The sequence below is a fragment of the Cyprinodon variegatus genome, unplaced genomic scaffold (assembly GCF_000732505.1).
Source record: "Cyprinodon variegatus isolate N-32 unplaced genomic scaffold, C_variegatus-1.0 Scaffold69, whole genome shotgun sequence".
Classification (NCBI taxonomy): domain Eukaryota; kingdom Metazoa; phylum Chordata; class Actinopteri; order Cyprinodontiformes; family Cyprinodontidae; genus Cyprinodon; species Cyprinodon variegatus.
This window is the reverse complement of record NW_015150522.1, coordinates 1,104,413-1,122,410: the sequence shown is the minus strand read 5'-3', so window position 1 is coordinate 1,122,410 and position 17,998 is coordinate 1,104,413. Positions and strand designations below refer to the sequence as shown.

General features: G+C 38.7%; 1 long non-coding RNA gene across 1 annotated transcript in view; it reads left to right on the top strand.

Annotated features, from left to right (window-relative positions):
• LOC107083191 overlaps positions 1-17,998 on the top strand; it is a 61,276-nt gene that overhangs the window by 39,222 nt on the left and 4,056 nt on the right. The window contains exons 2-3 of the long non-coding RNA XR_001481173.1: positions 5,374-5,650; positions 17,019-17,083. This is a non-coding gene — a long non-coding RNA (uncharacterized LOC107083191). The remainder of the gene's footprint in view (positions 1-5,373; positions 5,651-17,018; positions 17,084-17,998) is intronic.

Genomic DNA, 17,998 nt, shown 5'->3' with positions numbered 1-17,998 from the left:
TATTAATGAGGCATCGTTTTAAAGTCAATTAGTCTGGGTTGATTCTATGCTTTGGTAGGAGAGAAAAGAGAACAGACTGCAACACTTAGTGTCTTTATTTGTGAAAGAAATTGAAAACCATGTATTATTTTCCTAGTAACTACCCTACTAACTACCCTACCTTATAAAGTAGCAAATAAAGAGCATAATAAAACATGTAGAATTTTGTGTAACTTGACATTTTTTAATACATCTAAAAGAGTAGAATGTTAACATGCATGAATAAACTTCAGTTTCTTAGCAGTGTCCTGTAATTTCATATTGTCATTATGTAACTTTATTCTATATTTAGAACACAGAAACTTATGCACTGGTCTTCCACAGCCGGATCATTTACTGGAATCCTTCTATTTGAACAGTTTCCTTATGTACTGACTATTTGAGGAGGTCTTTTTTGTTGTTTGTATGGTTAGAATTTCGTCATAACTGACGATAGCACCACTGTTGAGCTCATAAACGGGGAGGAGAAACTTTCGATGCCAGATTGAACTCATGTTCTATTTTAGAAAATCGCTAAATTTAGAGACTAACCACTGCCAAAAGTTTGTTCCAAACTTACCGAAAGACACACCTTTCGAAAAATGACTCTTCACATCTGCTATTTTTATCATAATCCCAATTTCTCTCCTTATTTTTGTTCCCTTCCTGCCTCTCTGGCAGACATACAGTAGTTGTTCTGTTTTTTTTTTTTTGTCTTAAATGCATTGGGTGGATAATATTTGAGAGTAGCCTCTCTCATACTAATAGAAGGGCAGGCTTTAGCACACAGCTCTGACGTGGGTGAAAGTAAGGAACCAGTAAAAGGCCCCTAATACTTACACACCCTTCGTATGGCACTGCACTGCTGTAATGGTGGCATTTGAAAAACCCTTTAGACTTAGCCAGGCAAGTATAACAGGATCTGAGTTGCCACTCTTGTGAGTAAACCCAGCTGTGACAGTGCATAAAGCTGCAAAAAGTCAGCTTCTGTTGATCGAGAACGATTACAACACTACGTAAAGTCTGGCACAGTATAAGAAGAGTATTGAAGCCTCATGTGTTTTTTTCCCAGATGATGTGATCCATCCGTCTCTCATCTGTTTTTTCTCTCACCAATTTGTCATGGACAGCGCTGCACACTGCTGTTCAGTGGTCAGTGTTTTGGAAACGGCTCCTGCAGACTTGAAATCCTTTTTTTTAATTTGTACCTCATATTATCCAATTTCACCCAGGGATCAATAAAGTTTTTCTGACTTTGACTGTTGCAGACTTTAACTCTGTTTCACCTGAAGTAACCCAGCTCAGTGAAGTGATGATTTAAAAGTTATGGTAATGGAATATACCTGGAAAACTGGATATAAAGAGCTTGTCTTCTTTTACTCGTTTCTCAGAGTATCATAATGCTTGAGCGTAATAGTTGTAAAGGTTTTAGTGGAAGCCGTTCATATTGCATTGAGTTTGTAGAGAAAGTAAAGAAATCCCAGCGGAAGACTACCTAGTATGAAATACTGCCCAATTCAGCTATTTAGAGTAATTTGACACAACTTAAACTGAACAATTTTACATTTGTTTTATCACTTTTTAATCAAAACAACATCCGTATTAGCTAAGTTACAATAGCAAAGTCTATAGGCTTTGTGAGCCCATCGCAAATATACGATCTAAAAATAAACTAAACCTACAGTCTTCAATCACTGATGCCTACTTCGTAACTTTGTTACTTTATGTATCTTTAATAATAAGATATTTCTAGCTTGTATGTACTACTGCCAACAAGTGTAGTGACATATTCTGGTGTCATTGGAGACTTCTGCACATTTTGACATGAACACCCATCATTCCTCTGCTATAGTGGGTCTTCCCTTCTTTCCAAACCACTCCTTCGGCTTCACAAGAGGCTCAGTAGTCCCATCTTGGAGGGCAGGCGTCCTGCAATTTTCAGGTGCATCTCTGATTTAACACCACTTGACACCATTGTGAGTACTGCATAGCTTGACTGCATGGTAGTGAAGTAGTTCAGCCATTTATTCAGATGTGTAGGGCAAGGGACACATCTTAGAAGTTTCAGGACAGAGGCCCTTGAGGGTTTGCGTTAAAGACCTCTGCCCTAAATAAATCACAGCTTAACCATTTGTCTCAGCAGGATACAAATGTCAAATTTTCCTTGTCTAGAAGAAATTAAAAGCAAATGCGCTTAAATGGATAACATTTTCTGTGGAAAACTAAAATAATGAACTTGTCTTGGTTCAGTCTTGTGTCCCAAGTCTGCATAAAAACAGAGAGCTGAAATTGAAATATGCTTATTGGTTGTTCTGTATATAACATAATTTTTCTGCCCCGCAGCCTGTTTTCCAATTACTTGCAAATTGAAATATATGCAAATTAGGTGACAATGTCAGTAGGTTATTTTCTAAGAATAACCTTTTTTTATGTGTTCCCTGCTAAGGAAAGTGTCCTTGATAGATCCAAAGATTACTCCACACTTGATCCTGAAAGTGGATTCACAAGTTACATCTAATCTAAGCTGAAACAACTGTAAGAAAACATAAAACCCCATAGGTTTTAGGCATTTTTAGCTTTTATTGTTTTAAACAACTGCAATCAGAAAAACAGAAGGCACTTTTTTATTAACTGTACCTTTTGCTGCTCTTAGGATATCATTATCTTTATTCTACAGTGGAGTCTTTACCTTTAATAACCTTTTGGAACTTTACTTCAAAAAGGCAAAGCTATCCTTTCAAAGGTGATCTGTACCCCCCTTAATGGCTCAATGCTAATGGGCAAATTTCTCGTAACAAAGTGAATGTATGCCAGAAACATATACTGTTATTACCATTCGGGCCTGTAAAACTTTTTTTTTTTTTCCCTCTGTTGGCACAACTGGTAGCCAAATGTTCTTGCCTATTTCCCTTAACACAAGGAGCTGGATTTGGATTTATTGGTTTATGTTTGCTGTGGTACACTTTAAAGATTGTTGTAATTCTCAAAATGGGATCTTTACACAAATCATGCCATTACTCTACCGTCCAAGGCTTCAGTCATCCACACTGTTAGCTGAGTACTATAGGCTGCAATGACTGTGTTTGCTCAGCTACTCTCCCACCACCCATCATGCCCCCTCCCTCTGTCCTTCCCCGGCAGTCCCTTTCCCTTACTCTCACCAAACAGTGGGAGCTTGTCACTGTGTCACCAACAGGGCGATGCCCCTCTCTAAGCCCCTTGGGGCCCATTTGCCTCTGTAGCACTCCATGTTTGCCCAATCATTGGAGATCCGGATGCAGGGATGAATTGTTAACTACTGCAGGTCAGTCTTTGCCTCCATCCCTACATATCCCACTACACACTTTTTTTTTCTCTTTTGCTTTCTCTCAAACTGCTGTTTACTCATCTCCATAGAAACCAAGTCGTTTTCTTTTCCCCTTCATGTGATCGCGACCAGCTATTCCACCACAACTTCCTCTTCTCTTCAACCTCTCTGTTGGAGTGCCCAATCAAATGACAGCAAAGGATAATTACATAAATCTGAAGGATTGATGATGCAACTGCTTCTGAGTACAGAGGAGTAAAGAAGTTTTTATGTATTTCAAGTTCTGAAAACACTAGATCTTTTGCAGTTTTACCCATGCACATGGTATTTAATGTTTACTCTAATTTGCTAGAAACTGCATTGCTCTACTATGAAAAGACTACATTTTTAATGTATGTAATTATGATTGCATACATAGTCAACCTTTTGACTAGCCTTAAAGTATGCATACGTTAGTGTATGTGTCTTATTTGCTCAGGGCAGGTGAGTGTTTGTCTACCTGTCTCCATTTATGAGATCAATGTTTGCTGAAGGAATGCACCACGTCCGATTTGTCATTGACTGTTATTGTTCGGCTCATCCGACTGGTGCCTCGAGGTTCAGTTGTGTTGTGCCCCAGCAAGCGGGAAATATTTGCTTTTCTTGGTTTTTCCTCTTTGGCTTAGCGTATTTGCACATGCTCTTGACAGGAAAGGTGACTTATAGAGAGGTATGTTTCAATAACTGGCTGTGAACTAGAGGAAGATATGTATCTAGTCAGGAAATATTTGGTCACTTCAGTGCCATCATTTTAAAAAATGTTTCCCGTTTCCTTCCACTTCCATAGAAACCTTCCTTTAAGACCTTTAGAAAAAAAACTCATAGTAATAACTCATGTATAAAGATTAACAGATAAAACATTTGGTAGACATTTCTGATCTCCATTTTTTTTTTTAACTGTGACCCGTACATACAAATTTAACCAACAACATAGCTATATTAATCTTGCACTGCAAGCTGAATTGCCACTCCTGCAACCTACACCACTGTAACCCCAAATCTATTCAGGTAAAAACTGATACTCCCTCTGAAAAATGTATTTTCTATCAGGAAAAAAAACTTTTGGTAGAATGGGAAAAAAAAAAGTTAATTAAATAAATCTGCTGAGAGTAGTAGAAACTGGTCTCTGGGAAAAGCAGGGTTAACATCACACAATTTTTGAAGGACAGTACCCATAAAACAGGATTTTACAGACAAGACATCTAGAATTTAAACATTGTTTAAGCAGAAATAACTTTATAAAAAAGTTGATTCTGCAGGAGCAGATAAAGTCAGTTGAGTAAACTTTACTTGTTGGGTATGAGGAAACATTAGCCAATGTATCCTATTCACAACTCTAACTCAGTTGCTCGTGTTGTTAATACTTGGCATTAGTGGCTTCATAGAATAGGTCTACAGGGTTTCTTTGTTTTTGCATCCTGCAGATGTTTTTAGTGTATATGCAGTTTTATGATCATTGAAGATAAGAAAAGTGTGTGGGTTTTTGTGTGCTTCCCTGTTTTTTGGTGTGTGTTTGTCGTCCTATGCCACCATGTGGGTGGTCCTCACGGCTGGTTTGATCATAATCACCCAGACCCATAAATCAGTGTCCGGACTCTGGCCAGGAGCTGATTCTGTGTGCCTCACTGGAGCGAGGGGCTTGAGGTATTAAGCTAAGACCCCCAGCTCCTGCCCTGCCCCAGCCTGGCCACACGTCAGCTCTCCACACCACCTTTAAAATAACTTGTCATGCATGACAGCCTTTGGGAAAGGGCCTCATTCAAGTTTATACCAGCCACAACACACATGGAGGAATCCCTTTCAAATACTCTATGTTTACGGTTCAATTTTATTCTAGTATTGTATAACTTTTCCTCTTTATTTCACACAAATAAGTTTTCTTATGATAATATATGTTTGTTCACCTTGTTTGTGAACCTAATGTGGTTTTGATATCCTTCTGTAATGGTAGACTCAGAACAAATTTTTCCACCTGATCTGAAGATTAAAGTCAAATTTTGTCTTTGTAGGTCCTCTGGCTCTCTCTGAGCTTAAAGAGCAAGGATGAAGGCCCTGTCAGAGCTGTCTGGCTTGCATACATCACTCTCCGCTGGGCTTTTATCTAGCCAGACTGGACTGCGCTCCATCCAGACCCGGCTGCCGGCAAGTGCACAGTCCTGAGACCTGTGGCATTAATAAAGATAATGCTGTTTGGAATAATAACAGCCAATTCAACTCAATAGAGGAAAGAGAATGGACATACAAGTGTCATGGAAAACAAAAGAAGCCAAGATGAAAGGCTGAAAGGTAAGACTGTGCACCTATTCCACTGTCAGGTGGGAATATATATCAACATGTACACATGCGAGTAGTACTGAGTGGATTCCTATGCCAATTTTGAGCCTCAGAATCATGACGCAGACATGCAATTTGTTCTTTTGTCTGCTGAGATCACAGAGGGAGGCTAGTGACTTGTCTTTCCTTTTATTTTTCTCATTTCCCCCCTTCTGCCCTTTCTCTATTTTCGCAATTGTGAATGTAATTTAGTTTGATGAGCAGGTGGTCTTTTTATATATATCTGACAGTGCTTCTGGTTCCCACCTTTGGCGTGTGGGGCTTTCATTTGGAGTCAGTCATGTAGGCCCGGATTAGAGGGGTAAAAGAGGAGGAGGAGGTACAGTTGGAGTCTAGGTAGTGGCAACCTCAACGCCCTGCAGTCAGAACCATGCAGAGTTCTGCTTGAAAGAGTTATTTTGTTGCTTAAGCTCTCAGACGCACCCCAGATGGCTTTTGTGCCAGCCAGGGAATTGCTTTGGGACAGAAGAGTAATTCAGACTTTGTGAGTCGCTGAGCACAGCAGGTAAAGGTTTGTGGTGATGCAGACAGAGAAAGTAAGATGTAATAATTTCCTTACCTTGAATCAAGGTCATTGAATAGCAAACAGCACAAATTACAATTGTGCTCTACATGCACTTACTGTTTTTTTAAATATTAGATCTTCTGAGGATTCAGCCAGTTAGTCAAAATACTTCCTTTGATGTCATATACAACAGATCTAATGAGTCTACATTACCGGTGGAAGCAGTTTTACAATATATATAAAACAATACAACCTGCTTTCGCTTCTATACCTTTGATCTGCAGTTTTATAGCACAGAGCAATTAAGCAACCCTGTTACTCCTTGAGGGAATTTATGGTTGATCACGTTATTCATCAAGGATTCTTTTGCAATAACTCCATGGTGACACATAGGTAAGCAATCAATACAATGTGAATAAACACAACAGGTTTGCTGTTTTATGTTGGCATTCAGAAATAAGAGTCTTAAAAAACAGATTGGTTCCTGTGTCGGGTTGGATTGTAAAGAAATTGTTAGAAATGCTGCCTCACAGAAGGAGGGTCCTTGCCTCTAGACCAGGGGTGCTCAAGTCCAGTCCTCAAGAGCTACCATCCTCAAACTTTTAGATGCATCTCTTCTCTAACACACCTGAATCGAAAGGCTCAATCCACTCATTTAGCCCAGCAGTTGCATCGTAACAAGCCATTCATTTGATTCAGGTGTGTTAAAGTTGCAGGATAGTAGTTGCTCTTTAGGACTGTACCTAAGCATCCCTGCTCTAGACACTTAGGTGTGGGTGTTGCTTGGTATCCCAAATTATTTCATAGCTCCTCTTAGGGTTCGGCGGCATTCTCATACATTTCTAATAAAGCATTTTTAGGTTAACTGGCTGCTAAATTACCCCTAGGTTTGAACGCAAGTGTCATTTTTTGTCTTCTGCAATAAACTGTTGAACTCGCCAGGATGCACTGAGCATTTTAAATCACTGTACAGCTTTGCACTGATTATACAAGACAAGAAAATAGATTTAGGGATCCTGATATCTGAAGTAAAAATTTTTCCATAAAGTTTTATCTGTTTATTTGTCAACAGAAAACAAACTTTTATTCTTTTTTTTGTAAATTTATTATAAAAACGCTCTAAACTTAGAGATGCAACATTCTGACTGTTCCTGCTTGATACAGATCTATGTTATATTTTTTAGATCTTACTTCCCCATTCTTGCTTAACTTAATTAAATTACAGGCACATTTTTGTAATTTTACTTTTGAAATTAGATATTATATTTAATTTTATTTATATGAGTATAAACCATAAAAGCGAGAGGATGCTGCAGGTTTCTTATTTAAGCAAGTACTTTTGATGTAAAATTAAAGAATTTGAAGTTTAAGCCCATTTATGAATCAAAGCATATCTGTAACCCTCAAACATATTGAATCCAAGAGGGCTCAATAAAGGCTTAAGATTATTTTTCATTCCTTTAGTACTCGGAAAATTTTTGTAATTGTTTTACCTCCTTATCATTCCAGATCTTGACAGATTAACTGATGCACTACTATTGAAATCAGACATGTATTTACAGCGAATTAGAAAAAAGTGTTTGTAATTTCGGTGCACTCCTTTTTGGAATAAACAGATTTAACTCTGTCCACTTCCTTTGTTTGTTTATTTGCTCAGTTTTGCTTGTTGTAAAGCTAAATTAATCAGCCTAAGTGTTGGCTGAAAAATTATAGTACTTTCGTCACAAAAACATGTTGAACATTAAGTCAAATCATCAGAAAATAGTAAAAAGCCTAATAGAAAGCTGTGTCACTGTGAAAAATATGGTGGTAAGAACATAGCCAGAATATCAGGCTGTGGTCTTTGAGGTCTGATCTATCAACTCAACTTGGAGGAGCGATTTGGTTCGGCTGCTCTGTTAGCCATTTTCTGTTTGTCCCTCAAGCGTTTATCACAGAGGTTTCACAAATGGCCACTACGTGCACTGATAAACAGCAGGGATTGGATCCAGATCTTGCTGGGTTCTAGCTGAAGCCCTGGGGCTTGAAACCACACAGGCTGAGAATGTTAGTCATTTGTTTATTATTACTGATATTCGCCTGGTCCTAATCCTTGCAGGATTAGCTGGATTACATGTTTTTCTCCCATTTTACCTTTTTCCACAATTGCAGACTTTTTATTTTACTTGGGAATATTGGGGAGCCTTCTTAATCAACACATTTTAGAAATGTGCAGAGGCGTAGATCTAAATATGTGCTTTGATGCATGTGTTCTTGTTTATGTCATTTTTTTACTGTAAGTTTTTTGTTTTCAGGGTACTTTGATAGATACACCCTGTAATGACATCCTATTTAAAGCTTTGACCAGGTTCAAGAAAACTCAGCCACACTGACTTATACGTTTTATGTTAGGTCATTTTGTAGTGTGGTTTTCCTGAGGCTATAGGAGTGTTTAGATCTGACAAATCAGTGCTTAAGAAGTGTGTTTTTTAGGGTTTTTGGTCGGAAATACTCCAAGAGCCCCGTAGGAACCAATTAATCAAAGAGACCAAATGTCAGTATGGCGTCACTGGATTTGGAAACTTATGATGTCATGAAGGAGGGATGATTAGTCTGAGTGGTACCAGCGTGGAGAGCAGCTACTGGCTTTGAGTCACCTGGATTGAAGACGGAACTGCATTTGCTTAGCTGCATGAACTCGTTTAGCATGACCTTTGCAGAGCTGATTCCAATCAGTTCGTAAATCTCCTTCCAGTTTCAAAACACAACCTCATGCACACTCATTAACATGCCGTCCTCTGTCAGCCGCACAGTGTGTTTGTGGGTGAGAAAGTCCAGCAAATCTGCTCAGACGCCCTGCACGCAATCCCCACTGTGCAATTCTTCCCACAAACACACAGAGAAGGGGATACACTAGTGCTGCAGCACTGACAGATGAAAAACATGTAATTATCTTAGTTTATGTGAGGCCAAAAGGTTAAGAATGGAGGTTCCTAATTTTCTTGGATGCTCAGGTTAAGCTAGTCTGGGTAGGAATCTAGAGTAACTCATTTTTAAGTAAGGTTTTCCTGTCTACATATGTCACAAATTCGAAAGCGGATTAAAATGATTTATCTTAAAATCTTTTTAACCAATTTATCCTCCAAAATATAAGTATATTTAAGTATTCAGTATCTTAATAACTGTTAATTTCTTCATTTTTAACAGGCTTTACGACATTTAGCAGACCATTAAATACTTCGGTCCCCTCAAACCACTCAGCAGTGGATAGTATTGCTGGGTGGGACTGACAAAATGAATGTTCAGCCCTCCCTCTACATCCTTCCTCGCCCTGTACACAAAGTGGTTTTGCTCACTGCTCATGTAAAAGCTCTGTCGCCGATGCAGTCATAGCTGAACTTCATGTGGCGTTGCTTAATTGGCATTTTTTTGGTAAGCGCAGATATGCTCCACTATGCATATCTTCCTCAATGTCCTTCACGCTTTTTGCCTTTAGAAAGTGTCCATTAATTGGCTACACAGTCACAGTCTCCTGCATTAACTATCCCCTGTGGTACCTGAATGCGGCCCATTTGACCTGGAGGCACTGAGGTGAAAGTCATGCGTTCAGAAGCCTCAACATTTGCCATGTTGCTGCTTTTTTTTTTTCTTTCAAGCCTTACCACAGTCTTTGTTTTTCCCCATCCACTCTTTGGGATTTGATGTTAGCTTTGATGACCATTCTTTTCTGCGACAGTTTTAGAGTTATACTCTACAACCAATATCCAGTTTATTGGTCTTACCGCTTCTATCAGGCACTTCTATGGACTGCTTTTCTTTCTTGTATCCTAAAAAAAACAAAGAATGATCTCTCCTTTTGGCCTCATAGTACCAACCTATGGAGGATTTGACCATGCCTTCTCCCTGCACCCAGCCAAACCTCCAACTAGGCTGCATCAGCACTGCTCAAAGACCAAGAAGGACTGTGATCCCACCATGGGGTGTATCGCTGTGGCTGGGGCTGCGCTACACTTTAATCCCCATGTCTTTTAACCACAATGAAAAACATGTGCTTTCTCTGGGTAGGGTACTGGCCCACCATAGATGAGGCCTTTTACCTATGCTCTGAGGCTAATACCTCACAGCTTTGGTGACTCACCCTGGTTACAGGTTCTGTTATTATAAAAAAGAATACTGAGATTTATGGTAGAAAACAAATTATTCATCAGCTCTTCACATAATGTTAAATGTAAAAAAAAATGTGTTTGTAAGGCTTTGTAAGTTTTCGCTAGATCTGATTTTGCTTATAGACCTTTATCATTAAAATATACAATGATGGCATTAAATATATGTTCTCTGACCTTTATGCTATGAGGCTTCATTAATAATGTTGACTGTCAGACCAACTGACAATCTATATATTAGTAAGGAGTTGGTATAAAATTGGCTTTCCTTAATGATTATCTCTTTACAATAATGAAATGTAAACCTTTCATTGGAAAATATGCTTTGTTTAAATGTAAAATTCTCCTAAATTTTCTAAAAACCTATGTGATATTTAATATAACTAACTTCCATCCTTATCAGAACAACTTATGATGTAATGAAGGAGGTATGATTAGATCTCATCATAGTCATCTGTCAGTCATCAGTCATGGCAGATCTTGATCACCAGCCAGTTATTTCACAACTTTTTGATTTCTTTTTTGTTCTAGGCAATAGTTTGAACCACTTTGCGTTTTTCCTTAGAAAAAAAAAACAGCTGATTTTTATAGTTTAATAATTATTCTAAATCTGAAAAGGTGACACAGTAAAACTTTAGGACCCATTAAACGTCTTCTGCTTAATAAAATGTGCTTCACAATGCAGTTTGATCAGATTGGCTGGTTCATATGTGCCAAGCAGGATGTGCTGAACTTGACTTTATTGTCTGTTTTCTTGGAAACTTCTTCTGTTGACATTTAGGATTCAATATGATTATGGGCAAATTGGTTTAAGAATAAGACTAAAGGCAAGTGTTTGAACTATCATCCCAAAAGTCCTGAATCCTCTGAGTTTCTACTAGCCCACCATGTTACCCTGTTTGGTTGGTTGCAGGTATTGTTAAATTGTACATACTGAGGATCAGTGTGAGTTTACAAATCCCCAACTCTCTGCTGCACCTGTGTCCAAATCCCACCCTGGCCTCCACAGATGAGGAAGGTGATCTGATGGTTGAGTGATCTCTTCCGAGTGTAACTGTAACCACAGCCAGCCTCCCATGTTCTCTCGCCCCTCTTTGACCTTTCCTGTCACCTCATCTGAATATTCAATGCAATCTAAGCATCTCTGTTCTCTACACTGCCCATCTTTACTGGTGCTCGTCTCAAATGTCTCTGTGAAGACAGAAGAAGCTCACTTGAGCTGAATTTGGGTTAAACTGACCGTCAGATTTCTGATGTGCCATTGTATGCACGACCATCTCAACTTCCAGCCACCCACAATTTTCCGCCCTCTGACCTCTATGGTGGTAAAGGCACAAGCAGCACAGATATTAAGCTTCACATCACAGTTTTAAAGAGCTAATTACCTTGAAAAGTTGGTAGAGAAAAAAAAAAGAAATACAATTGTTGGTTAGATTCAAGGGAAACCCTGTATATTTTATTTAACATTTTCTCTACTTGCCTGAGTAAAGACTTCATGTATATTATTTATGGCTGAATGTACTTCCTCCTGCTGCCTGGGTTTAATTAAGAGAGCTGGTCCCACAACAGGCAGTCAACCATCTTATTTCACTCAGAGCCAAAAACTTTACAGTACACTCACAGAGCGTCAAAAACTTTCATCACCTGATAGTCAACGCGGACACAAGAAGCCCAGAAATATTTGTACACTCTCTCTGCTACCCTGCAAAGATTCAGCAATCCATGCATTTGTTTATCTGCCAACCCAGCCTCTCGCTGGAACGCTTAATGTTGTTTAACTTGAAATCACTGACTGAGGTCAATTTGACACTAATTGAAGCAGAATAAATGACTGCGATTTCTGTGTTTTCAATACTTTGTAACCTGAAGAGAACTTGAATCATTCATGAATCATCTATCATTTGCATTCAGACCAAATGCACTATAAACATGTTTCCACATGTGCTCATTCCACTGTGGCGCTGCCAAACAGCAGTCGGAATCCTGCTGAAAGGAAGCTTATAAGATCCCTGTATGATTTTAAGGGGAAATAGCTCTTTTAATCTACGAACAAGAGTCCCAAATGTTGCATATTTATTGTGCCCTTCAAGTTGTATGTATGTTTTTGAGTTAATATTTCATATCTGAGCTTAACCCTGGGAGTTTTTTTTTACCCTCTCACAAAATTGGGAGAGTTTATAGGGCAAAATCTGATTAGGTTGAATGTTGTGTGCGCTTGTGCCTGTTTCACGTACATGAGCCCCCTCAGTTTTGAATGTGGGTGTGGACTTGCAGACCTCAGCTCAGCTCCGAGATGTAATCTGATTTGCAGAAGGGAATGGGTCGTTTCACATGACTGGTTTAAAAGACCGCTGGCGCAAGGCTGTGCCAGTGTCCCTGATTTGTCTGTGTGTATGTGCTTTTTATTCGCATGCTTGTGCATACCGACGCACATACAACTATTATTTGTTTTCACAAAGCACCGTGTGGAAATATGAGTGTTTGTTGGTACAGGCTGCCACACAGTAGAAATGGAAAGGTGTTGAAGTTTGTGGCTCAGCTCAGTGAAATCAGGCTGCTGCATTTATTCCATTGGCCTTGGTTTTAACTGTGATTTGTTTGTGGAAGGTTATGTGAAGTAAGGCCACCGCTAATTAAGAGCCAATTACACATCTGGAAATAAGTATAGAGCTGTGGTTTGCTGTCCGATGCAGGTTTTTGTTTACAGTTTTCTGTTTACACATATCTCATGATGAAAGGTTTATTTTGAACTGATGGACAATCATAATCAATGACAAATAATTGAAATCATCTTATACAGTGAGTTGCAATAGTATTCATAACCTTCAACCTTTGCACATTTTGTCAGGCTACTGCTACAAACTTTTGTGTACTTCATTGTGATTTTACATTGGCTTACATTGGCATGCATTGTTAAACCAATGCTCTGTTGAACGTCCTTTTTGCAATAACCACAGCAGCAGGTGTTTTGGGGTATGTCTCAACCTTCTACACATCCAGACTGCAACTGAAGTGTCCGCAAATTGTGTTTAGAGAATAGCCAGAGCTGAGCCAGTTTAGATTGGAGAAACATTTTAGAATATATCACCACAAAGGCTCAATTAGATTAAGGCTCCCCCCACCCCTTTTAACCTTTCATTTTTGTGTAGTTTATATATTAATGTTTGATGTGTTTTTGGTTTTATTCAGAGGGTTTTTATTTATTTCATTTCATTCTCTAAGGATGCTTTTTGTTCAGCTTATAATGTCTGCCTGGGTTCTATATGCATTCTAATCTTGGTGTCTGGGTTGCATCTTTAATTGATTTTGATTGTATCGTCATATCATACACATTTCTGTTCACCCCAACCATTTCATCTTACCTCTGGCTAGATCGGTGTTGTTTTCCTGTAGGAGGTTAAGCTGGACTCTAGGCCCAAGTTTTTTTTAACAAGGCTTTACTAGAAATACTGTGTTCTGTTTCTCGTAGTCTGATTTATTCTCTCATCAACTCGCCTTGCCTTGCCCTTCTGCAGCATGATGCTGCCGCCATTAGGTTTCACTTTGGGTAGTTTGCTGATGCCTAATAACATTGTTAGTTTTTTCTACCATTCACCGCATGTTACATGCACAAAGAAATCATTTAATTTTCCTCACATCTAACCATATCAGATTCTTTCATATATCTCTTGCTAAAGGTAAAGTGCTTTTATGACATTTTACTCTTTTTCTTTTTTGTTCTCCAATGGCTTTTGTCTTTATGGAAGTCCACTTCTTCCATGCCACAAATAATAGATAATGTTAAAACTTTGACAAACAAAGCAGAAGTGAAGAGATTCTTTAATCAAAGCTGTTGATCCCTGCAGCTTCTCCAGACTTACCATGGGCCTCTTGGCAGCTCCTTGGATTAATGAACTTGCCAGTTTAGATGGATATCTATGTTGTGGTAGGTTTGTAATTAAGTTGTATGCTTTCCATCTTTTTTTTTTTTTCAGAAAACTGTGGATTTAGCTCATCGTGAAATTTTCATTAGAGATGGGTCGTAGGACGTAACCGTGCACAAGTGTTTCTGTGTTCTTTGGTCTGTGAAAGAGTAGAATACATATATTTTTTCAGTCTCAAGATCATTTGTGGTGGTTGTGTCAAAAACAAGTAGAAGACATGAGAAGAATTAAACGATGTTTGTTGCCACAGGATTCTCAGTGTTTCCATGTATGGTACAGTTAAAAAAAAAATGTAAAACAGATCTTGTATGTGAGACATGATCTCAGAGTTTTCACGCTTGTCTGAGCTAAACACTTTTGAGAGTGTGCGGTTTGTGTTTGTGTGTTTTCTATCCCGTCTGTGGCAAGCTCATAAGCAGGAAGCTCTGATCCCATCAGGCGTGTCAGCAGGGGCAGCTTTTCATAAGGTAGTAATCTCAGCACACAAAGGGGTGTCCAATATTAGAGAAAGCCCCCACCTTTTAGCTAATCAAGACCTGACCGACCCCTCTACTTGCTCACCAACCTCTCTAAACATTACCTCATCTTGAGGCTCAGCTAAGCTTCATGCACCTCCAGTCATCTGGTGTACATGATCACTCACTTAGCACAGTGTGATAGCTTGGAAACAAAACCCGAAACACAAGAAAGGGCATAAAAGAAGCAAAAGCAACACACAACTACCTGTGGTGTCTAGTGCCAGGGAAAGGTATTTTTAAAAGGAAAGAATCATTTTACCATGTCTTCCAGAAAGTCTGTAAAGCAATTTCCCAGTATTCAGTTTCTCTCCCCACCGTCTTATTATTGCTGTTTTCCCCCTCAACTGCTGGAGCCTTCAACCTGAAAGGAGGTTTTTGAGTTTGGGCTTTGTGTCACTCGGAAACAGTGCATTTGTTGCCAAGGGAACTTGTCTGGGACAGAGAAACTTAGACACATCCAGCACCTTTTGGACTGGAGGAAGAGGGACCTGAGCAGTGATCAGTTCAGCGAGTGCAGCCTCAGGCTCAAATGCATTTGCATCAATGTGTTGGCCAGTACAGACCTGATCCTGGTAACTTTATATAGTATTACAGCTCAGATTAGTATTGTGTAATTAAAAAGTAGAGTGTTGTTGGATACCCTCCGTATACCTTTTTATTTAACAGAGCTGGCAGAGCTAAGTCTCTAATAAAAGTTTTTCTTTTGAATGCCCTTTATGGGGAACTGCAAAAGACCTGAGCTCTGCTATGATCATAAAGTTTCCTCTGGTTGTGAAAGACCAAGACTATTAAGACAGTTCTGGTAGCTCTCAAGATAACTGTTGTAATTTGCTGCCAACATGAAGGAATCACAATGCATGCTGCTCTTCAAAAGACGTTAAATAACTGTATCAGCATTGGCATGACTGAAAACAAGTTATGGTTGATATCTGTTTTAAAGTATAGGGGCAGGGGAATAAAATGAGAAGATTTAAAATCTTAGGGTAAATCAACAAATTTTTTAATGTTTATATTTAACTTTCAATTTTTTTTTTATATATTTTTTTTTTTTCATAACACTGAAAAAGGCCATTATGTGAAGTGCACTGTAAATAATATACAGTATTATCATTGTTATTTTTAGAACAATTATTGTCATTAGTACCACCGCCAACATAGCGTAGCACCTTATCTCTCTATTATGGCAACTCTCAGACTGCAAAACATGCAATCTCCTCATTTTGATGAGGTGGAACCAAACCGCTTTGCACGTCTAAATATTTGTGCAGAAATCTTTGTAGATTAAGGCCATTTGTTGGACCTGTAAAAACAAAATTACACATGCAGTTTAGCGCCATTTTTATTTATATATTTTAAAGATTTGGCCCTACTTGAAGTAATAATGGACACTTTTATTTTAAATGTCTATAAAAAAAAAAAAATAAAGACTGTCACATCTTGTAAGGGAATCATTGGCTTCCTATTGTATTTTGTTGTTCTTCAGCACTCTGTGCCAGGTTTCAAAAATTTATTATCTCCTGAGAATTATACCAAAATACAACAAGCAGAATACATGAAAGTCTACTTTGCCCTTTCTGTGACTAGGGAAAGAAAATACTAGACATTTGTAATGTGATCTAAGATTAATGAGATTAGTCATTTATATTTGTTATAATATAATAGAACTCTTCACCATGATTGTATTTATTTTTAAAAGAGTTTGTTAAATATTTGGGAAAAAGTACTGAATTTGTATTTCAGATTCAATATGCACAGTGGTGGTAAGTCGGAAATTGAAATATGTTCCTTTACAGAGTTAATTGTTAATAAATCTATAGCTTTTATGGAATCATGAAAAAGTTTTATGAAATTACCAAATTCAGACCTTTTAGTAAGTCATATACATGACATCAAGCATCAAATAAATGCAAAATGTGAATAAAACTAACAACAATACTCAGTTTTTGGCCAAACATCAGATATTCAGCTCTACAATCTGTGGTTGTTATTTTAGTGGTTGTTTGAGCTCTTTCATAAATCAGTCTTCCCATTCAATCTTTGTCTTATCTTTGGTTACGTTTCCTTAAAATGAGGCCTCAGTCACTCCCTACCTGGAACTGCGTGAAAACAAGCTGGGGCAAAGCTGACCTAGGCTGGATTTTAATCATCACATTTCTCTTTAATCTATAATACCCTCCCATCAAGGAATGCCCTTCTGAATCATCTTATTCTCACATCTTTTATCTTTTTCAGGCTACCCCAGGTGAGCAGGGAAAAGAGGCTGACTAATGGAAACATAATCTCAATGGTTTTAGAAGGTAAGGATGTCTCTGATTTATCTTCAATCATCCCTGAATGGGCTATTTGTTTACACACATTGCAGCCTTATTACTAATTCTGACAGTTGCCACACACAGCTCCAATCTGTTGGGTACTGTAACAGAGATTGTGAGATGCATAAGGTCATTGTGTATCATCAGGGTAACAGCACAGGATTTATACTTTTTTCGCTTTTTAATTGTGTAATTAAAGTCATGACAGCAAAGTGAAGAATGCAATGGCACTGAGATATCACTTCAAACACACATTCTGTCAAGAAGCTCAGATACTTTCAGTGGAACTGAATAGACATGCTTTGATGACCCACCGCAGAGTCGGTGGCTTTCAAAGGAACCCGTTGATGGGATTGTGCAGGGCATCCAGAGCGCTGAATGACAGGTACTGTATCAGTGCGTCTCTCAGAATGGTAGTGGGTGTTCTCAGTGGAGGTCAAACAGCTTTGACCTCAAGATCAGTACGCATTTTCTATAGTTGTTTTTCAGCTCATAAAATCTTCTTCTACCATCTAGTTGGTTGTCTTAGTAAGTGAAGGGGAACAGTGTATAGGTGGCTGGGCGCCAGCAGACGGGTACAGTAGATGGGCTTATGGAGGAGGGTGATAGGGGCTGGCAGCCGTAACTGCAGCCCCAGGCACAAATAGACGTACATGGACAGGCACATACTCAAAGGCAGGTTGGGACCTGGATTCTATGCACTGATGCTGCTCTCATGGCTGCACTCCAAGATGAGGCACAGGAAAGAAACGTGGGAAGGGAAAAACCAGACTTGAAGCCAGACAAAGAAAGAGATTCAGAAAAAAAAAAAAGCTAAAAAAGCAGAATCTAACCAGACAGCAAGGAATGGTAGTAGATTTGAACAAAATTCACTGATTGGATAGTGTGAATAGATCTGTG